We start from the raw sequence: 23,133 nt of genomic DNA, 5'->3' as shown, positions 1-23,133 counted from the left end.
AGCAGAAATTGTACTTACCACGTTTGGTAGCGTAAGGGTACGGAGCAGCTTCAAACTCTCCCAATTACATCAGTTTTCACTTCATGCTATGGTTTATCCCCTAACAGTTCATGAGTTGTCCTAAAAATACCCATGTTTAGTCTGAAAACCATCCTTCCGACGACAAAATTTGGAGAAACTAAATCACACCATTCAAAGCAACCCCCATGCTGTTCCCACCTCCAGTGGAAAAGTTATTTCATGTGAATAAGCACCATGAAAGTGATGCTTTACAGCTTAACATCAGCCTCAAGATCAGCCTAAGAACACCAGGTGAAAGCTGAACCTCCAGGGCTGAGCAGACCTCCCATACTCATCAGCTCCAGCAACATCCCCACTAATTACCACCCCCACATGGTAAAGTGACATTTCCGTATTGAACGCTAGGAACCAACACATTCCTTTACTGCCCCCTTCCCAAATTATTTACAGAGCAGCCCACGGAAACTCTCTAAATCAGGCTGGTGGGGGTGCAGCAGAGACAGGTTCAGCTGTCAGACACCTCTGCACCACGCGCAAACACCTCTAGGTGAAAAGCAGCTAAAGATAGCACACAGTCCTGTAATCAGACCCATGAGACTGGGATTTTGCTCCCACCCAGATGATCCATAGTTACCGGGATAGATGCCTCTACACACCTAAATCATTACAAGCGGCTTTTGCAGGGAGCTGCCCAGATTTGAAGACCTACGTTATATTCTCAGTACAACCCTAGGGTAGCAAAACATGCTTGGCCATTGGGATGAAAAGGAGCAATACTCAGGTAATTGTTTCTAGCTGCAAAACGCTCCATGAAGACCGTCCCACAAGGTGAAGAAACAGTCTCTGTGTCACTGCCACAGCAGCAGAAAACATTCCCATAACCACCTTCACACCCAGCTGGCTCCAAGGATGCTCTGTGAACTCAGCCTGTTGGCATGCTTAGGACAAAGCGAGCAGAGCCCTTTGCCAAGCGCCATTCCCCACCACACACAAGCTCCCAGCTATTTTTGGTAGGTTGTGTTCAAAGAGAAAGTATTTATGGTATCTAGTTACCATTCACTACTGAAGGGGTGGGAGGTCACAAATTGTGTTTTCATCATTTCGCTATTGCACTGGAGAAAACTTGGTAGAAAGAAAAGGAAAAGGAGGAAAACCATTGCAGAATGCCTTTTTCTTATCCCATCTCACATACTTCATTTCTAGTGACTATGGTTCTCCAGAGGACCTGTACTGCTGCTCACGTGAAACAATAGCATTACGCTGAGATTTTTATTGTAACAGAGCAAAAACTATACACTAAGAAGTAGAAGCCATGCAAAGTCTCATACACGGCATTTTCCAGACCCTCTCTCACATCTCAGCCTGCAACACCTCACAAAATCCCACCCTTCAAGCACATCTCACCACCATCACCTGCAGGTGCATCACATTCAAGCCCATCACCAAAGACAAACCTCCCTCTCCACAGAGGCCACCCAGCTGCTGGGTTGCTCAATCTTCAAATTCCTCATGGCAGCTCCTAGAGGATTCTTTTTTTTCCACTGCAAGAGGAAAGTATAGCTTTTCTGCAGTGCACACAGAGCATTTGGGGGCAGGTATTGCAGGACAAGGCTTTGAACCCTAACTTCATCACAAGCTCATTGGTAGAGATACTCGGGTAGAATTGATTTAGGCATCTAACTCCCTGCCAGAGAGACAGGATGCTGTACGGTTGAGGGCATCTGTCTGCACCCAAAAAGGCACCCATGGTGCATCTAAAGTGCTGCCAAAAGTGAGCTGGAGCTCTGCCCTGCTGAAGGGGATATCACCCTCCCTCCAGTCATCCTGCTAAAAATGCTCTGAACATGTCATTGGAGCTCTATTTCCACTTGTTGGAGCAGCGAAAAGCACCTGAAAAGTAAGTCAAGTTTGCTAGTTCAGACTAGCTAAGTGTCACAGCAGGAACAGGCTGAGCAGCCCACCTAAGGAGAGGTACTTCCCATGAATAAGCTTCTCTTGCCTTGACATAACAATCGTTCAACAGCTTGTTTGTATCTCTCTGTTGGGTGACTGTAGGAGAGCGGTGCACAAATACTCCTGTCATAACACAGATCCTGCAAACAGTTTATACAGCCTACTAACACCAGTCTTCAACTGAGGACATACATTTTGACTTCTCAAAAGTCAAAACTCGGAGAAAGAGGAGGCTCACACCATGTCTTCCTGGTGTTTCTCCCATCGCTTGTATGTCCAGACCTCGTTGTAAGTACTGGAAAGCAGACATCCGACTCCTCACATGAAACCATGCATTTTTCACACCATCAGATATATCTGCAGAGCAGCTGTGTCAAAAGCATAATTAGCCAAAGATCAGCACCCAAGGAATTTGGATTCATGGGAATATAGTCCAAGGAAGGAAGAATCCATATATCCACCTGCCTTTCTACAGCATCCAATTCTTATCCTTATCCTGCTCCACTGAGGTAGTGCCAGGTCCTTTATTTTGTGAACATTGAACTAGGAAAGACACTTACCTCCTTGACCAAAACCACTGAGGATATCTGCCTAAAGCAGATAGATAACACAAAATCATCACCCAATACCTCAGACATCCTTCCTTCAGAGTCATCATCCCCAGACTTCATGGCTACCTCACAGAATCTGAGGACAAATAACCAATTAAAAGGCAGGATATAAAGCTCTTCCCTTCAGTGTTCCTAGGGTGAAACAGGAAGTAGTTGACACAAGCAAGAACTAAGCTCTCTTCTCTCAAGATGATAATTTTCAGATGCCTTCATCTTGCTGGAGAGGAAGGACCAAAGTTCACCAGTTACTGCAAGCAAACACCTCTTGCATGACCAGCGGAGGAGAAAGACTTTCACTTGGGACTTTAGGCTGCATAGAACATCACTGAGGTAAATTACTGCGGGACGGAAGCAAGACCTCAGACCCACAAGACAGTATCGCTGAAGCTCTAGCAGATGCACACAGCTGTGGATGGACCAACCAACATTTCTGCTTTCTCCGTCACTGCAAACAGATGATGCACCATGCATTCACTCAAGCTCTTCCTATTTAGGCATGGAAGATGCCCACCAGCACCGAAAAGCCCAGGACAATCTGTCACTCCCTGCTGCTATTTATTCTGTGAGGCCCATCCAAGGAGATGTGACAGCACCACAGCCAAAAAGCATCCAATGGGGCGATAGGATGATACGGGACACCAACCACCTATAGCTAAGGGGTGGAGTTCTCCTTTGTATGATCACATGAGGTTCAAAGCAAACACTTGCCCTAAAACCCAGCACGACTCCAGCTGTACAGTAGACAGTAGCTTTCAGGCGGAGAATAAGGGAAATCAAAGCCAAGTCATTTTTGTGGGGTAGTGCATTCAGACAAGTCTTGCTCATCCTTCCAGTCAAACCCTTTTGCTCTGCACAATAACTTCCAGGAGGAGAAAAAAAAAAACAAATAGACCAAACAAAAATAACAAAAGAGCTTCTCAAACACTTTCTGCCCAGGCTGAAGTGTGATAAGACACAACTGAAGCACTCTGGGTGGAAAATACATCAACTTGAGCAGGCCTCAGGCACCCAAGAGCTCCAGGATGGCCATGGCATACAGGTCTTCAGCAGGCTGTGCCACCACGACACCAAGATGCTACAGCACTTTACAGTTCTGTGAAAGCAAGAGAAGTGGCAAACCTTACTTTGTCCATCATTTCCAACTTGAAACAAAAATCAGACTCTAGCTGTTTTTAACTCTAGAACAAGAAAATTATTTAAATACAGCCCTCTTGTTTCATGGCAAGGAGAAGACTTATTACTACTGGGACACAAGACTCTCCACAGGCAGGTGGCTTCTGCCTTCCCAAATCTCCCAGCTGGTTATGAGCCCTAGTGGGAATCCAGACACCTCAGCAGCTCCTATATATTCTCTCAAAGAGCCCCAGCACAATTTATTTCAAAGCTCAGCTGCTTGCAGCGATACTTTTTTAATAGCAGCTACACTGCCCTAGCTGAATGCTTTTTCTCAACAGCTCTGCCATCCAGCAAACATTAAACCTGATGGTGCATGAGACATAACAGGGTTTTACTCACATCTTTGTCCAAGAGCTGGCTTAGTAGAGCTAGCAGCCACAAGTGCCGTCGGTAATATTTATCTCGTACCTTTTCTCCCAAAAGAATTCAGTCTTTTGGAATCAAACATATGAGGCCTATCATCAAAAATGGCCAAATTGGGAACAGAACATTTTATCAGCTACAGGCAATACTGAAACACAGCAATAAGTTTTAGGGCAGCTAGGCAAAAGCAGCCAGCAGAAGACATTGGCTGAGCTGAGACACGTACAAGAAGAATGTGAAGTCCAGCTTCTTGATCAAGCATCAGTGCAGTCCCATGAAACAGCAACACTTAGACAAGAGCTTCCCGCTCCACCAGATGCTCTTCCTGGGACTCCAGAAGACTCTAGTTATCTTACAGAGTTTCAAGAAAAAAAAAAAAAAAAAGCCACATGAGCAAATAAATTGGTCTGAGGTCCAGATTTGATTCCAGAGCCCAAGAAGCTTGAAGTGAGATAGTGATTTAAGATGTGCTTGCTGCCTCCTCCTACCACCACTTAAGTTTTTCTTTCTCTTAGATCTAACTCTGGGTTCCACCACAGCTGTATTTCACTTCCAACTTAGAAGCAGAAAATTTCTGAAACATATGAAATGGGTCAGGGGTCCAGTTAGTAGTTCTCCAGGTAAAGAGGATTTGAAATCGCTGCAACCACCTTCCCTCAACACAAAATTCTGGTTTGCATTTTCCAGCTGTGGCATTTAAACAAGAGAAATTTCACAGGGGACACTGCCTAAAGCATAAGATATTTGAGCTACAATAAGTACAAATAGATGTTCTTTTTCGCTAGCTTTAGAACACTTTGAGTCAATTCAAATATAATGATTAGTTTATCAATTCTGGTAGAAATCAGATGACTTTGCTACATGAGTTACTAGAATTGGATAGCCCCAGGAATTCACTTTTCCTCTTATTTTAACTCTGGCTTTTTTGGATTAGGTTGCTATCACAAAGCTGAGTTCAAAACATTAGATGTTGTGTTAAATCCCATTAGCTGATTACACAGCTGAGTAGCAGCAAATGTTTGCTGAAAAAGTGAACCTGACTGCTCAATTTGGGAACCAGACGGTCACACTGACCTTGTGTGCAGCAGCATGTAACAACGACGACTGTTTGCTCCCACTTTTGCCAAAAGCCTTCTCTTTCAGCAGTTCAGACTATCTGCAGCACATCCAGGGCTGATGTTCGTCTGACTAACACGGTCTCAGCCACCCAAAACTCTGGAGGCATGGCTTTGTAAAGGGCAGGCATATTTCTGCTTTCATAGTATAGCAAGTATCACTCTTGCCAAACCCCAACTCCCTTCCTTCTCCATCTCCTGCCATGCCACCAGTTGGTTCAAATCATGCCATTTTGGAGAACCCTGCCCAGCACATTGGTACAACAGAACAGGAAATACAAGTATTCTAAAACTGGGAGAAAAATAAAGCCTTCAAGAGCAGGACAGCCTAACGCACAGCAACCACCTGGACTGATCTGTCCTGTGTTCACAACAAAAGGGACACTCCATGAACGAGGACAGCAACCTAGAGGGACTTTCCTGCCATGGCAAACAGCAGGTGAACCTCAGGTTTGACACTCCTTTGCCATGACTTTCTGTACATTTGTGGCATTGGTGGCAGTAGCCCTGAAAAACAATATGAAAGCAAACAAGCAAAGTAACTTCCCACCCTGGCTCCACTTCCTAGTAGGACCAGCCAAAGAAATGTTCAGGTCCTCGACTTGGTTTTGGCTGTCTGGTTACAAGCTCCAGGCTCCATCCTTCCAGGGCAGCAGAGGCTGGAAAAGGAAATTTCTAAGCAGTTGTTCTGATCACACCACTTTCTTGTAAAGCAGGTATCACCATGTCTCCCTCTTTGGGAGTTAAGCAAAACAAAATAAACCCTATTCACACTTGTGGAGAGAAGCTGTGGGCACCTATCTACTGGAGAAGGCTCCAAGTTGCAGATCCCAAGAGGATGGATATGTCTGGGTAAGCATGGAGTCACTGCACACATTTGAGGAGAACAAGGCACACCCACAGTCAGACTGCAGCCGCCTCCTCACTCGTCTCACTGCATTTAGGTGACACATGGGAGCTCCTGAGAATTCTGCACTTCCAAACCTAGGTGGAAGCCAGGTGACTCCCAGACCAGGTCTATACCACTTTTCACCAGCCTCAACTCATCGTTCCACTACCTTTGCAGAGGTCAGTGACCTGAAAGAGCAATCAAGCCAAGTTGGGAAAACTGCCCTCTCTGCTTTAGTGTTCAACAGCAGCACAGACACAAATGGTTCTTTTCCCACGCAAAGAGCAACTTGGCGAGATGCAAGAAGGTGAATCCCTGAATTTAATTCAGTCCATATTGAGACCAGTTACCACCTTCGTTCAACATCAGTCAGCTCATTACATGTACAAATATACAGCACAGTAACCAGCCAGCTCCATTTAAGACACATGCTGGACCAGATTATGAGCCTCATTCCCCAAACTGTCCACTTCATAAAACAGAAAAGTGCTCTGAGAGGGACTTACGGATCAGCAGCCCTTCCAGTACAATTCCTCGTTGGATGTTTCCATGCTACTAAAGGATCCGAAACACCCACATCTGTCAAGCCTTACCGATCGTTAAGGTTTTAATAGCACTGATAAGCACTCAGCTGGAACAGCTCTTGCACACAGTAAGTTTTATCTGCTGCAGAACACACTTGTAACAGAACCTTTCTTATCACTACTGCAAATATCAGCAGAGATAGAGAGGCATGTAATGCCCAGGAAAGGAAGGTGCAGAAAAACGAGTGGACACATTGTCTTTTAACTCTATTTACCCGAGCTCATGACCTCAGGGGCTCCCTGCTCCTCACCTCAGGTATCCCCCAAAGGCTCCACAGCTCCTAGCCAGGACAGCCCAACATTCAGCCCACAAACTGCTCAAGGAGAGGAGCAGAGTAAACTCCAGACCTTAAGCAAGTGATCCAGATCTCTCCCTGCAGGAAACACGCAGCTTAACTGAAAAGTTCAGGGAAATAAGGAAAAAGACAATATTTTCCCTGAGCTGGGGGAAATAACCCAACAGACCATAAATGATGGTCTCATGCACTCAATACAACTAGACAATTACCCCAGGAACTTGAATTTAAGGACTGTCATGCTAGAAGGGTTTCAACATAAGCCAAAACTTTGACAAATACTTTAAGCTTCTTCTGCTCTTAGAAGTGGATCTATAACTGTTCTCTGCAGACATCTCCAAGAAAGCCTGAACATCAGGTTACAACTTCACAATAGACTCACAGGCTTGATTCCTGATAACTTATCATATTCCCACTGTAAACAGTGATGTTAACTACATCAGTAAGATAAAAATCACAAGGGATCCTCACACCAGTCAGATGAGGTATTTATCACCCTACTCCAGATGACACTGAGGCAGGCCACCAGCATGATTAAGGCTTCCCAGCATGTCAGTATTCAGCCAAGCATGGTTTGAGATCAGCATGCACCGGAGCCTTCCCAGCCTGCCAGATGGACTGCAGCAGGAAAGCTTTTTGCAACACCTCCATGGAGGTGACCCCTAACAAAGAGCGTTTCCAATCTGCAGCAGCCTTTGGTGGAGCTGGAATTACATTACAGACCCAGTGCTGGAGCAGCACAAAAGAGCAGGTTTTGAAGACAGGAAGCCCCAAAAAGGATGAAATGACCTTGTGTTCAAGATTAACAGCTTGCACCCCATGCCTTCCTTTTTGGGGAGACAAATAGGTATGTTCAGATTTGATCTGGGTAGGCATATTGCCCCAAGAGCTCTGACAGCGCCTAGCTAGAGGCCATGTATTTTTAATCTCCCCTGGAAAGACAAAACACACAGTAAAATGCTCCTACTTCCCCCGGTTGCTGGTGAGGTCATGTAGAGTCAGTCACTGAGCCATGGCAGGTCGTCACTGAACTCCTGCCATGTTTTTCATGCCTTGAAAAGAGACTGTTCAACAGCTTCTTTATGGTCTCCTTCACTGCCCAGAGAAAGATATTGGCCTGTGCTATCCCACAAGCAAGTACAATGTGTGTCCCCAAGTGCCACAGGTGTCAGAAGTGATGATGGCTTCGCAGGGCTCTGTGGTACAAAAAGGACAACATTGCACCCAGGTTTCCGACGCTGGTTGCCTTCACCTCTATGGCACTGACCACCCTCTCCCCACCACCTTCACCCTACAACAGCAGGAGCAATTTTCCAGCTACATCGAGTTAATGGGTCTGTGTTACCAGATACGTCCATCTCACTTCAGACAATGCTCACAGCTTCCAGATTACTTCAGTTAAGGACTTCTGCCTTAAATTAGGCAGAAAAAAAAAGGTTGGTAAATGCTAAATCCTAGTCAACTACTGCAAGGGTGAACTATTCCTTTTTTGTCAGAGGCTCCCAAGTTCTGTGCGTTGGCCCCATTGACAATAGCTAGGATGCTGAACAGGTCCTTGCCTCCATCACAGCTCCTGAAACAGCAGGAGAGATGCTCAGCCTCCTCAGAGTTGTCTCTTGGGAATGATTTCTACCAAAGGCAAAGACTTTCTTGCATCCAGAGACTCCCTTCCAGCTCCAGAGGGCTAGCAAACCACAGAGCAAGTTTTTAGTTCCTCATACCCTCATAAGAGCTTAGGACCAAAGCCAAAACCAGAGTGTGTTGCAGGGCTGATACTTGCCTGGGTACAAACACAAAGAAAGATGCTTCCTCAGATGCTGGCCTTCAGGCACAACTCTCCTGTCCATGTTTTCAGGGGCAGCAGCTCTATTGCTTATGATCCCACAAGCAGTTTTATCTTCCTTTACATAGCAGAACAGTACAACAAGAACCCACACAGTTTGTGTTTCAGGAACATGCATTTAGGCAGCAGCGTGACCTTGTGAGGCACAAAAGCTTGCCTGACAGCGTTAGAGATACCACAGTACACTTACTCCCATCACATTAACATTTTAACATATACAGCTGTCTTTGCCACAAGTACACCGCATTCCTCTAACATATAGCCCTCCAAGAGCAAGTGCCTGAAGATGCAAAGAAAAAAACTCACTCTTACGCAAAGGAGACAGATTAGGAAACACTTATGATAAGGGAAAGTATCTCCAGCCAAGCTGTCAACCTTGCACTTTAAATTAGGCTTTTAATGAGGACTGCAAGCACTCTGCATTTCAGTGATTAACTCTGAGCTAAATATGAGTTTAGCTGCTTCATTTTTAACACAAATTCTGCCTTCAGGTTTCAGGCAGGAGCAGAAACAAGCACAACTGTAAGAAGCTTGCCAGCTGTCAGACACCAGCAACTTTTGAAGCTAATGCCGAAGCTCAAGCAGGGGGAAAAAAAGTCCTAAAATAAGAGCAACCCACCACTATGTATTTACAGAAGGTCAAATGCAACATAGCAAGCGGTTGCAAGTGGTTCAGCAGCTCACAGGACCCAGCTCGTGAGCACAGAGAAAAATGAGGCAGGAATACATATATTTTTGGCAGGCACTTTGACATCTACGTAAAAGTTGAAAAACAGGGCTTACAAGTTCAGTGTACTAAATGCAGAGCAATCTTTTATGATAAACATAATTTGCATGTGAACAAGAACGCATCTAAAAATAGACATTTTGAGAAGCCATAGGTCACTCGCTACCTCCTGGCTTGATGAATTCCAGGGCTCCTAACAAGCCCAAAACCATCCACACATTACAAGGACTACTCAGCCGTTATTACTGTGCAGAACTCTAAGCTCAAGCAGCCAACTCATGGCCATGGATGGAAAAATCACAACCTGAAAACCACGAGAGAAATAGAGCAAATCATGCAACTGGATTTCTGCCTGGACACCCAGATCAGGACAAATGCAGTCCATTTGCTGGATTTCAAACTGGATCTGGCTTGACTGACAGTTTAAGGTCTCATTGACAAGATGCATGAATAATTAGTAGGTAGATTGACACCAAAATTCCCACAATACCTGCAAATGTAATCACTGCTTTATCAGGCAACTGCCTACAAAAACATCACCTACTTGACAGCCTCAAGAGACTTCTTTGTGGGGCTTCTTCATGCAAGAAAGTAGTTCAGTAAGAGAAGCACACTGGGTTTGAACATACACTCTTACCTTCTCCAAAAAGCCCTTTTTGTCTCCAAAGGAAGGTCAAAGGGTTGGATGACTCCTTCCTACATCAATAGCTGAGGCATGCAGGAAATACTTTAATCCCAAGGAAAGCATTTATTACATCTTGGCAGAAAAAAACACCACCAAACCCAAAAACCAAACACACAGACAACAAAATCCACCCAAATATCAGAGTGACCTCATCACCATGGTAAATCCCTGTAAACAAGCATTTAAGGCTCTAGCCACTGCAGAGCCAGGGGTTGGGCATCAATAGCACTTCTAGTTACGTGACCTGGGAAGCCCCCAGCCCCACCTCACTCCTTGGCACATGATGGAAAAGCATTGTGCATGGCAGGGGACTTGAGGCACGACTGAATATATCCCAGCTTTACCACCATTCTCCGAGGTTTGGCTCAGGAAAAAAAAAAGTGCAGTCAGCGCACAGGTTTCAGCTTTGCAGTCACACACTAGAGACACCTTGGAAGGTCCAAGCCTGCCCCAAAATATGAAATTTCTGCCCTGGTGGCAAAGCTCTAGGAAATTCAGCAGCACAGAAAGCCTAGACACGAGACTCAAATCCTCTCCAAGCTCTTAAGTGACGTGGTCCAGGATCAGGTTCACTTCTCAACAACTTCATGCAGCACTCTGCATTACACACCTCCAGGTTCCAATTCCCTATCGCTAGACACAATACTGTACCCACCTCCAAGTCTGAAATTTTAATGTATTTTATTTGTTTTGCTGCAGTTCTGCAATAGGCAAACAGACCATTGACTCATTTTTAGACTCAGGCAATCTGATTTATGATTAGGTGACTGTCAATTCAAGAGATTCATCAATACAAGGCAAGTGGCCCAAGATATAATCTATTAGAGTAGCTCAGAACACTTGGATGTTGAAGGGTACAGCCAGTCCATTACATTGTTTTAACACTACACTCAAATTCCCTATTAAAGGAACATCTTGTCTTCGCCTTGTGCTATTTAAGTCAGATGCAAGATGCTTTCCCTGAGCAACCTGTGCAAATGTAAGCCTGAAACTGAGCGTGGCTAGAAGAGGCAGACAACCAGAATATTTCTGCACTGTGAATCAAACCTCAGGCTGAGGGACAGAGAAGTTTCAATTCAGCTCACCAAGGGGGGAGGGGGGGAGGTGAGAGGAGGAAGAAGGGAAGCAAAACACAAGGACCAGACAATTATAAAGGCATTGCACAAGTCACAGCAGAGTTATAAGTGTTTTAAGAGAAATAGCAGGATTCAAAAAAAAAATAAAAAATTAAATTAAAAATTTAAGGCAAGCTTGCTTTAAGGGGAAAAGTGCAAGATAAAAGCTGCTTTAGCACAGTACCACATGGCAAATTTGAAAGTGAAACAGATCCTTTTGAGCACACCCAGACAAGAAGAGGATAAATTTACAGTCCATCACCTCCAAGTCCTCCAGCAGCCCTCCCAAGCATCAGGCAAAGTCTCGCAGAAAGCCTAGCTCCTAAGCAGCTGGCAACACAGAGGGTATGGTGGTTAGACAGCAGGAGGGCTCAAGTTTGTCATGACTAAGAAATTACATTAAAACCAGTACAAGCTATTTCCAAGGAAGAGATTAGCTGCCAGGAGGACTCGGCACAGATGTGGGAGGCCAGCGATGGAGCTGGTGCCCAGATTTGTTCATCACCCCAGGCAAGGTGCTCTTTGCCTCCCTCCTACCCTCACCCCACCATTCATACAGTGAAAAAAAAAAAAAAAACACAAAAAAACCACACACAAAAAAAACCCAAAAACCAGTCTACTTCAGCAATACCTGGAGCCACACAAAAAAACAAAAAAAAACAAAAAAAAAAAAAACACAGTTGAAAAAAATATTCACAAAAAACTTTTTTCATAAAGCTGACCCTGCCCAAACACAAGGCAGGCAAGAGAGACAGAGCTCAATGACAACATAGAATGGATACAGTATGTGAAAACATGCAATGCATCGAGATAGAGGCATAAGCACAGAAAAATTTTTAATTGCCACCCAAGAAGGTCCTTGTTTGAATACCCTTCAGGGGAACACTCTGTACCTTGAAACCACTCCCTGGCAGAAACCTTATCCAAATATTTAATTACATATAAAAGTAAGGCTTTTTTTCCATTTATTGAGCAATAACAGGCTATTTAACCAAATATTCAGGCAGTTGTCCCACCAGTATCTGTGGGTAATTTTGCAGGAAGCAGAGAGAACACAGTGGTTTGCTAAAGAGGACAAACACCAGCATACAGCTCTTTTTTTATTTATTTATTTTTAACTCAAGACATGCATTAAAGTAGCTGTATCTAATCATTGTTTATAGAAGGGCTGGCAGGCAAAAGCAACTGCTATAAACAGCCTTTTAAATCCCTTTTCCCAACATCATGCTTAGAATACTCCTACAAAGGTTTGTTAAACACCAGCAGTGTATTCATTGTCATAGAAAGGCAACAGAGAATAGAGCTAGAAGGAGAATATTTTCTTGGGGGAGAAGCCATGACTTGGTCCCACATGCAGAGGGGATACTGGACCCCTGCAAAACGCTCCTGCACCCCTGGATGAGCAAAGGTTGTCATCTCCATGGTATTTTAGCGTGGTCAAAGCAGCAGCTCGTTCGTGTGACACTGCCCTCTTCTGAGCAGAACGAGCTGCTCAGCTTCAAGCCCAGCTCAGTACAGTGATTTTGAGAGGCAGAACACCCTATGCAAGGGGAGACGCCAAGAAACACTACTCACCCCACAACAACTGTAGTCAGTGCCAGCAAAGCCCAGAGCAGCTACAGCCTCCTCACACCAACAGTGCTCGTTATTTTTCCCACACAAGGGTGAACCACCAGTCACCTCTCCTCCTCCCATTTGGTCTCCTTAAAGCATAATTATCAGCTGCTGCAGCCTAATGAAGCCTCTTTACGGCCACAACCAAGTGGCTGCCAGGTGGATCCCCTCATGTCATCTCAATAGCAGCAAGAAGGTGCAAAGTATCTCATTAAAGGGCTTTGGGACAGGAGCACAGAGCCTCTGGATGCATTTTCTCAAGAAAAGGGAGTTTCAAATGAGCATCGCAACCTCCTTGAAAAGCATGTTCCTACATTCCATGTTTGTAGGAAAGGTGCTCTCAGGAGGAACCCTAAATGCCCATCTATGCCCAACCCCAACACTTCTTAATGTTGGCAATAACCACACCTTCACGCACAAGCTGTTAACTGTACAGCCATGATACCATGAGTGTTTTAAAGGTGCAACTATACTCTTTTATCATCACTCTCCGGAAGACTGATAAAGGAAGTTTCAGGACAATATTCCCTGCAGGTGTGTCTGTTAAAAGGGGACCCAGAACTAACTTCCACCACCTGTGAACATCAAATTGCCTCTAAGCAAACAACAGAGTGAATGAGCCTTCTGCTTACTGGTATCTTGACCTCAACCTCAACCTGTAACACCAACTGCAACTGTGGGTTACTTAATTATCTACATTAAAAAAAGAAATAACAAAATCCCAAATATACTGGTTTTGGCACTGAGCAGTGTGAAACGCTATGGTAATTTTAATGCTTACTTGAGGTCAAATATGCATGGAAATATATAGTTAGTAGTACAACAAATAGTCCCCGACCCTTGCAGCTGGCTCAGTATCTCATTATAATCTTCCTGGTTCATAAAAGAAATTTGTTGCCTTGCAAAAACTAAACACTTCATCATTAATTCTAAGCCAGCTGGTTCTGAACCTACATCTATACACCAAATAAATTGATCCAACCAGAACTCATTTTCTTTGTGCTGCTTATTATCAATGTACAAGGCAAACATCAGTCATGCTTCGCCTTCAAGTACAGAATCCATCGCAGGGAAAATTGTAACGTGCAGAACATTCATATTTAATAGAAAAAGTACAGCTTGACAGAGACACCCACTCTAAAATTAACTCTGCCTCAAAGCAGCGCTTATATTAGCCACTGAAGAAGTACCTTCTAAATCACAGAGAAATATTCTGCAGTTAAATATTGCTGGGATATTGGCATGAAGATGCTGCAAGTCTTGATGGAAGAAAATATGTTAAAACAGCCGGCTTTAACGGTTCAGGACGCATCACTGCTCTGGTGGATAAAGGCTGCATAATGTATTAATGGAACGCTTTCCGTAGCAATCTGATGACTGGTGAACACAGACATGCCAGACAAAATGCAAGGCAGGAAATCCATTTACTTCAGCTTTTCTCCAGCCACACCTGCCAAATGCAAGCTAGCAATTTATATGAAGGAAAGAAGGTAGAAAGCATTTATCCTGCAACGCTGTGTGCTCCAAACCCAAAAAAGCTCTTTAAGAATAAGGACCAGTCTAACTTTTACTCGCTAATAAGCAACAGTTTAAATTTCCTGGGAGAAGCCAAAGGAGAATACAGCATCCAAACGGCATGGTGGGTTTAACATTCTCTATGTGTGGCATAAGTTTCTAATGGAGAAAACTTGTATAGGCTTAGTAAGCAAGAACTCCTTTTCCTTCATACAGGGACAAAGAACCAGAAAAGAACCATTATTAATTTTTTTTTAATTTCACATACAGCATGGTCATGACCATTTCGATCATCTATCCGTAATCCCTCTCCGTCCCCAAAATAACCCTTAAGCCAGCACGATTACAAGTACTAATAGTGGCTGTACAGACGCACCCCTGAAAATCCGAACCATGGTGAGTTTGACAAAGCCAGCTTTCTTCTGGCTGAAGAATCCCCATTTCCATCTCGCCAGGGTGAAATTTCGCAGCTTCAACATTAGGAATTGCTACAACAGACCTTTTCCAGAGGAAAGCTCACATTTCGACTGCAACTTCTCAACACCCAGTTTTCTAGGCAGCGGATATATGGGACTTGGGAGAGAGCTTCAATAAAACAGCATTGAGATATTTTTTTTTTCTCCTCTTTTTCATAAACTACACCTCTTTCCGAGCAATTTCTTTGACAAACATCAAGACAAAGCAATACCCTCTACACCTACCCTCTTCCAGCCTCTCTTCTCAGTGCTGGCAAGAAATCTGGGGTCCTTAACCCAAGGCTTTGCTCCAGGGGGATGTCCTGAAGAGCCATCCAGAACATCCTTATCACATCCTCAGAGGAGAGCTCAGGTGCTGGATGGGCACAGGGTGCTCCTCTGGCCCGTGGTGGGCAAGTGGCAACAAATTTCTCCTAGGACTTTGCTGCCTCAGGATTTTATGGCACCAGACAAGCCTGATGTAAAGCCTTGCGGCCGCGGGACACTGCAGATGTCATTATTTTGAGAGCAGTGTATAAAAATGAAGCATTACCTGTAAAACAAGTAGAGCCTAAAGGAGAAAAGGGGTGACAGGATCCACACCCTGCAAAATGGGGGGGTGGGTGTCCTGCAGAACCGAGGAGGTACTCTAGGACCTCTCCCCAGGTGGGTGCCCACCCATGACCCCCAACACATGGTGGCACCTCCTCACCTCCCAACTTTGGTGGGGATGCTCCCATCCAGCTAAGCCATGGGGTAGGGAGACAGGAGGAAGATACACTGTTTTGGGAGGCATGGAGGGCAAAGAAACACCTTTGGTGTAAGGAAATACCTTTGGGGGAAAGAAGCCTATTGGGATGTCCCTGCCCATGGCAGGGGGGTTGGATCTAGATGATCTTCAAGGTCCCTTCCAACCCAAACTATTCCATGATTCTATGAGTCTATGATTCTATGATACACTTTTTTGGACCACACAGCGCGTTTCGGGGGTCAAAGCTGGCAGATCTGTCACACACCCCACAACCCCACCCCGGCTCAGCATCCCGGAGCACCCGCATCCCGGGCAGGGGGGATGCAAACCGCCAACCCCTTCCTCCCAGTCCAACCCTTTACCTGCTGCCACCGGGAAATCCTCCAGGTCGCCAAGCCCCGAGGGAGGGGGGACCCGCGCCCCGGCAGCGTCCCCTGGCAGAGGGTGAGATGGGGACAGCGAGGAGAAGCAGAGCGAGGTGGCACCGCCGTGTCCCCGTGCCCGCAGCTCCGCTCCCGGAGCGGGGCGGGGGCTGGGACGGGCGGCTCCGCCCCGCACCGCGGCTGCAGGGGGAGGAAGGAGAGGAGGAAGAGGAGGCAGCCCGCAGCCGGAGCCTCGTAGCATCTCTTTCTTCGGAGTGGTCCCGAGGGGATGCGCTTGGCTGCGAGCAAACCCCTCCTTGGTGCGGGGACCCAGGGGTGGAACTGCGGGGTTCCCTGCCAAGGGAAAATCATGGAATCACTAGGTTGGAAAAGACCTCGTGGATCATCGAGTCCAAACATTCCTATCTGCCACTAAACCATGTCCCTGAGCACCTCCTCTACTTGTCTTTTAAACACCTCCAGGGATGGGGACTCAACCCCCTCCCTGGGCAGCCTCTGCCCATGTCCAATGACCCTTTCTGTGAAAAATTTTTCCTGATGTCCAGCCTGAACCTCCCCTGGTGCAGCTTGAGGCCATTCCCCCTTGTCCTGTCCCCTGTCACTTGGGAGAAGAGGCCAGCACCCTCCTGTCCACAACCTCCTTTCAGGTAGTTGCAGAGAGCAATAAGGTCTCCCCTCCGCCTCCTCTTCTCAAGGCTAAAGAGCCCCAGTTCCCTCAGCCGCTCCTTGTTCTCCAGCTCCTTCACCAGCTTCGTTGCTCTTCTCTGGACACGCTCCAGAGCCTCAACATCCTTCTTGTGGTGAGGGGCCCAGAACTGAACACAGGATTTGAGGTGCGGTCTCCCCAGTGCCGAGTACAGGGGCAGAATCACCTCCCTGGACCTGCTGGTCACGCAATTTCTGATACAAGACAAGATGCCGTTGGCCTTCTTGGCCACCTGGGCACACTGCTGGCTCATGTTCAGTCGGCTGCTTCCCCCACGGTGCTGCTGCAAACTTCATCCCGAGGGCCTGGGAAAACCATGGAGTGGGTGACACTATGCCATGGAAACACGGAGCCCCAAAAATGCAATGAATGCTCAGCTTCACTGTGCAGCATCTGCCCTTGGCCTTCGTCTACCCACATCTTCCTCCTCTGTACCGTGATGCCCACAACTCATCCACCCCAGGGAGCGACGTGGCATGCACATATACACATACAGGGTGTAGTTAACATAAAAAGCTAACCTGGGAAACCTCATCAAGTTAGAACAAATACATGGCTCCAACCTCCACATGCTACCATGAGCTGGGTGCCAATGAATCGGCACTTTGGAGCAGGGAGCAGAGTGGTCACAAGTGAAAATACATCATTCCCGTTACTATTTCTCAGATATTTATATCTAAGGCAATCGAGTCTCAATTCGTGCTAGGAGGGATGTTTTGAGCAGCAGGGTGTTCCCACCTGGATGGACAGAAGAAGGTGAAAAGTGTTGAGTATAGGCTTAAGGTTTGCAGCCTCCTTTTTCCTGCTCTTGTAAATGTACCCTTTCCAACCTACCTATTATTTATTTTTCTTTCCACTTCCATCACCTGCACTTGGTCTTACATTAGATTCTGATCTCCCAAGCACGTACGTCCCATGGAGCTCATCTACACACTGAGGGCAGCGTGGGGCAGGGTCCTTGAGTCATCGTAGTATAAGGAAAGAATGAGTACTCTGATGTGTCTACACCATGCTCAGAACTTGTTTTCTGCACGCTGCAACAGCACGAGTGAATCAGGGCCAGAAGGATGTCCAGGGCTGCCCAGCACTGTGAACAAAATTGAGCTGTATCCTCAGTGTGAATTTTTTGCCCTTCTTGATCCAAGGTGGCAAAATACTCACCTGAGAGCAACTGTTCCTTTCTTCCAGCAAATTGGCCATTTTCCACCATTTTGGCCTATGCTCGGAGCCAGCCCTGGAGGACTATATGGTCTAAATAGTGCAAAAGGAGGAGAAGTGCTGTCAAAATAACAAGTAAATGTGAGACAGATGCCAGGCTCGTCTTTACCGAGACAGACAAAGCTGATAACTCACTGGCAACTGTCTTTCTTTTCCTAAGAGATCTAGAAATAACCCAAGAAGCTGCACCCACCATCAGGAAAACCTCACCTGCAGGAAGAGACTGGAGGTTAAAAATTAGAATATAAAAACTAATCCAAAGTGACAATCCCCAGCCCCAGAGACGCAGGGCTGTGTTACAGCCATTATTACAGGCAGCACAGGCAGCAGTCCTGGTAGCTGTTTATCAAACACTTTTCCATACAGGACTGCTGATGGCAGGCATTTCAAAATCAGAAGTCCCTCAGAGCTATGATTATCTTAAATCCCAATGAAAATATATCCTGTGGGAGCATTTTATTTGCCACCTGGTTGCTGGGTCCATTGTAGAGCTTTAGGATGTGTTTTCTCACAGGCTTTGAGGGTAGATAGGCACAGGGTTACGGGACAGATGCAGGTATTTTGAGACACAAAACTAAGTCATGACTGTAGGTCCTTGTGACTTGCCAGACTTTAAATACAGGGGTTGAAATTTTACATACTTGGGTGTCTGCCTAGGGATGGTCTCCTTTTAATTTGGGCAGAAATAGTGCAGCCATTTGTGAGATCAGGGAAAAATATTTTCTTCTGGCACTGGGAGAAAATATTCTTGTAAGATTCCAGAAACACTGCAGCTGCTCCTAACATCAGCCAGTAATTTGCTTTTTAGCATCCATTTACTGAGTAAAAGGCCTCTAAAAAGAATTGGAGTTTGCACATTTTCAGGATATTTTTTCAGCTTGGCCAGCTGAATTTGACACAGGCTCCCACCAGGGATGCAGGGCTGGGATAAGCTTCCTTTTCAAGACACCTCCAAGCAGCTGTGAAGAGAGGAATGAAGAGCAGAAAGACAGTCTCTACACTCTGTGCTAGCAGCACTTTGGCTGCTGAAGGCCATGAAAGAAAAAAAAAAATCACAGAGTGGTCAAGGGAGGGAAATCTCATATGAATTTTGAGACAGCTTCTAGGAAAATAGATGCAATTTTGGATTAGAAAAAATATTTTCAGATTTCAAAGTTTCTCGTTTCATGTTTAAGGCCTTGAATGCTCAAAGCTATTTTAAATATCTCCCTTCGGCATGGCTAGGATTTCTGCTGTGCTCATTCCTCACTGTATCTCCTCAGCCACATTCATTTCAAAATGATGCACATATAAAACCTTCATTAAAGCCCTTTTTACTCCTGTGACACTCACAGCATGTGATCACTTTTTAAGCTGCTCCATTAGGACCCAGCTCAGCACTGATGCTTTAAACCAGGAGCGAGTTTCAGGCGTAGGCAGATTTCACACCACATCCTGCAAGCATTTTGTTATACGCTTACGGAAGAGAAAAATCGGTCCAAAAAGGAAATTTTCATTTTCTGGCAGGAAAATAGGATATTCGAGATCTGGCAATGCAGGAGGGCATCATGTGCAAAGTCTTAGAGGAGGCAGAGCTTTGGTGTTTTGGGTAAGGGGACAGTGAAGGAGATGCTGCCGTTTCCTGCCTGAGTGGTAGCAGAGGGAGGGGGGTGTACAGTCCTTAACCACAGCATCACCTTCCTCCATGCAAAATTGTGTTTTCACCCTCTCTTTAGGTAGAGGAAAATCCACTCTCCCTCCTTCCAGCCTCATGGGAAGGAAGTCTTTGCTGGAGAAACACTCGCCTGAGCCCTTCTGATGACCCAGTCAAAGATGGGGTTTGATGTTTTATTCCTCCCAGATGTCAGAGCATCCTTGGGTGTTCTTTTTTTGCACTTGCTGCTGTGGCCAGGGGTGGGAAGATAACAGTAGGAAGGTTTATGAAACAAGACAGGATATGGTGAAAGCACAGCAGACTTCTCCATGGATAGCTTTTTTGAGAAGAACAAGGAGCATCTGATTAATTGACAATGAAACCAATGCCACATCTGGATTGAGGGCACTGAGCAAGGCTTGGAGATTTGCAATGCTATCTCTGTTTTGCAGAGGAAGAAAATTAAGCACAAAAAAGGCAAGGACAACTTTATCTGGAAGATGTCTGGCAGGAAGAAAGCCAAGACACATATGTCTGCCTGCCTATGCATGGTAGCAAAGCTGGCAGTAGGTAAATCCCTTGTCAATACTGCCCTGCAGTCCACAACATCCAAACAGCCCTGAGCAAGGGAAAGGAAGCGTGGTAAGGGACGCACTATTGTTTTGCCCATGCAAACACCCGGGGAATGCAGGGCAAACAGGAGAGAGATCTATGCTTTCCTGTGTTTGTGCTGTGAATATTTTCATGAAGGTGCATTTTCCTAACTCCTTCTCCAAGGCTTTTGTGCCTCTAATAAGTGTAAGGAGGGTGTTGATTGCAAGCATCCCCTTAAGCACAATTATTTTACTGTAATAACATTTTAGGAAGAACTTCCAGAGCTATTTTGGTTTTGCATCCTCTGTGGTTTCAACCTCTCCTTCACTCTGTTTTTCTCATCAGCCTATTCCAACAAGCCTATGCAAGGTATCCATCTCTGCTGCAGGAATGGTGGTAGGCTTGGGAGCCCTGAAGAGATCACTGAGGGCAAATACATGAATGTTCTGTGTTACCCAGCAACTAGAGATGAAGATACCATTTGTCCACTAAGTCAGGAAACACTTTGCCTGTTTGCACAATAGCTCTTTGTCTTCTCTGTGGCAGGTTAACCAGCAGTGCCACAACTCTTTCAGGAGATAAGATGGACATATTCGTATAGGAGGAAAGTCACTGGAATGGGTTGTCACTGCAGGTAAATCAGGTCCCAGCCCCCTCAGTCTCCACTAATCACTGCACTGAAGTCTTCCAGTGTGGGGGAGAAAGTGTGACCAGATTGATGATCCAAACAGTCATGGGAAAAAAAAATAGGACTAATTTTGTCCTGGCATAGTCTGGAAAAGAGAATTACAGTCACCACCCTGTATCCCTTCCCCACCATCAGAATAAAATACTTTGTGGCGTGTCATCAGTACAAAATTAGCCGTGAGCACATCTTCACATACACCAGGCAGCTGTAAGCCAACAACAAAGTCAATTGAGAAGACAAACAAGAATTTTTTTAGCTCTTAAGAGAAACTGTTGGGGAAAATGATGAATAGAAGCAGAGGTCACCTCATTTGATTTCTTTATAATAAAGTAGGTGGGTGTTCTTCTGCTGCAGGGATGGTATTTAAACATATATAAATAAATGCAGAATATGATATAAAGTATATTATCAAGTCAATCACACAAGGTATTTCCTCTTCTTTTACATCTGAAAGGTGCAGTCAAGACCTTGAAGAGGTAAGTGGACTACATCTGGGCAAAGGTTAACCAGCATTTGCTCACACCATTGGCTATCACAGCCCCATCTCCCTATGCAGCTGTCCTCTCCACTATCATCCCCCGAATCTGTTCCTTGAGGGCAAAGTATGAACTTTCCCAGCAAGTGCCTCTGTAAACCAGAAAAAGAGAGTAAGGATAAAGCTGTCAAGTTTCAAACAGTGAGTTGCATTAAGCATGGATTGTCTTCAGGTGGGGAAAAAGGCAACATAAGGATGGAGGACAGGGAGAGGTTGGTTTTCAAAATATGCAAAGATCTAGAGAAGCCAGGAGGAGTCTTTGTAGTGATGGTGGTCCAATGGCAAGGTGAAGGATGTTTTTCTCCATCAAGGTTTCACAGGATGAAGAGTGCTCAGTGCCTTCTTTTCACTCTAAAGCTGTAAAGGACATTCCTCTGTAGCGGTATCTTATGCAAACAGCTCCTGGACTGTCACCACAACCCTCCACAGGGCTTGACTGGAGAAACATGGGTTTGATCAGTCTATCCACAACCTCCTGGATGGAGATGAGGTGGGAAGTGGTGCATGATCTTATGCAGACATCTTAATTGGAAAGGACAGTCACTGCAACAAAGGGTACTAACAGCTGAGTGGATGGCAAGTCTCAGTGCTGTATCCCGAGCTTTTGACCTTTTTTTTTGGAATTTTTTCACACATCACACAATTGGAAGTAATGAACCCATTTATAATCCTCAGCTCCTACTCTCAGTATGAATGTATGAATACAGATCTGCTACAGGGGAAAAAATAGGCATGCATTAGTACAAAATCCCATATTGCCTCAAACATCGTCCTTCATTACTAAAGGTCTATGAGTGCTGGTCTCCACTCATAGCTGTGTCTCACTCATGGCTGTGTTCAATTAGTGGAGCAGTAAAATCAATACCTGGGTATAAGTTTGGATCAGTGGCTTTCCTTCCAGTTAGACCAGATGTCTCAGTCCCCATCTGCATATGGTCTGCAGCTGGCCTTGCTCACAAAACACATGCCTGTTGACTACAGCCACACGTTGTTATCACAAAGAGTACATCTGATGTCCACATTAAGGTGTTTGAAGGAGGGAGATATCTTTTCTAATGGACAGAAAACAAAAGCAACTGAGCACACTGACCCAAGTAGCAGCACTCATCTCTGGGATGCTACACATGGTGATCCTAAGACTCATCTGTGCATCCTCTTGGAAGTAAGGGGCAGTTTCCATCTCCTTTCCTCCGGTCTAGCCACACAAACCAGCATCACACAGATTATGAGTGTACAGGTGGGACAGTTCTTTGGTCTTGTTACTGCACACTCAGTGCTCAAGAGTGAGGGGGACATAGCCAGACCACTTCCGAGATGGTTATACACCACACCATATATGAAAAGAGATTAATTAAGATCATATTGAAGCTATTTGCTCCTGGAAGAGAACATCTAGGCACCTCCAAGTATGCTTATCTTTCCTTTTTTTAAAGCCATTAAACCAGCATCCTCCTCGCTATCTGGTGATTCCCTAAGTGAAGGTAGATTAAGGGAGGAAAATCCAGTCCTGAATACCTAGTTGGTGGCAAACAAGACAATTTCAAGACTGCAACTCCTTTTTTTGAAAAGTGCACTTAGCTGTACGTGGGAATAGCTATCCACCCACTGCCAGGCTGTGTTTAGATATATTGTGAGAACTTCAGGGCGTGTAGGTAAAGCCATC

The 23,133-nt window shown here is 45.4% G+C and overlaps 1 protein-coding gene across 3 annotated transcripts in view; it reads right to left on the bottom strand.

Moving 5' to 3' along the window:
* GDPD5 (glycerophosphodiester phosphodiesterase domain containing 5) overlaps positions 1–16,249 on the bottom strand; it is a 170,249-nt gene extending 154,000 nt beyond the window's left edge. Inside the window, exon 1 of one of the 3 annotated variants that reach the window (XM_054059630.1) lies at positions 16,076–16,249. The gene's annotated coding sequence lies outside the window, so the exon portion shown is untranslated. Of the gene's footprint in view, positions 1–6,634; positions 6,772–16,075 lie in introns of those variants that run through there. The other 2 variants (XM_009566417.2, XM_054059638.1) reach the window with 2 other exon arrangements.
* Between the last annotated feature and the right edge of the window lie 6,884 nt (positions 16,250–23,133).

The sequence above is a fragment of the Cuculus canorus genome, chromosome 1 (genome assembly GCF_017976375.1).
Source record: "Cuculus canorus isolate bCucCan1 chromosome 1, bCucCan1.pri, whole genome shotgun sequence".
NCBI lineage: Eukaryota > Metazoa > Chordata > Aves > Cuculiformes > Cuculidae > Cuculus > Cuculus canorus.
The sequence above is the reverse complement of the archived record's forward strand: the minus strand, read 5'-3'. Positions and strand labels throughout refer to the sequence as shown.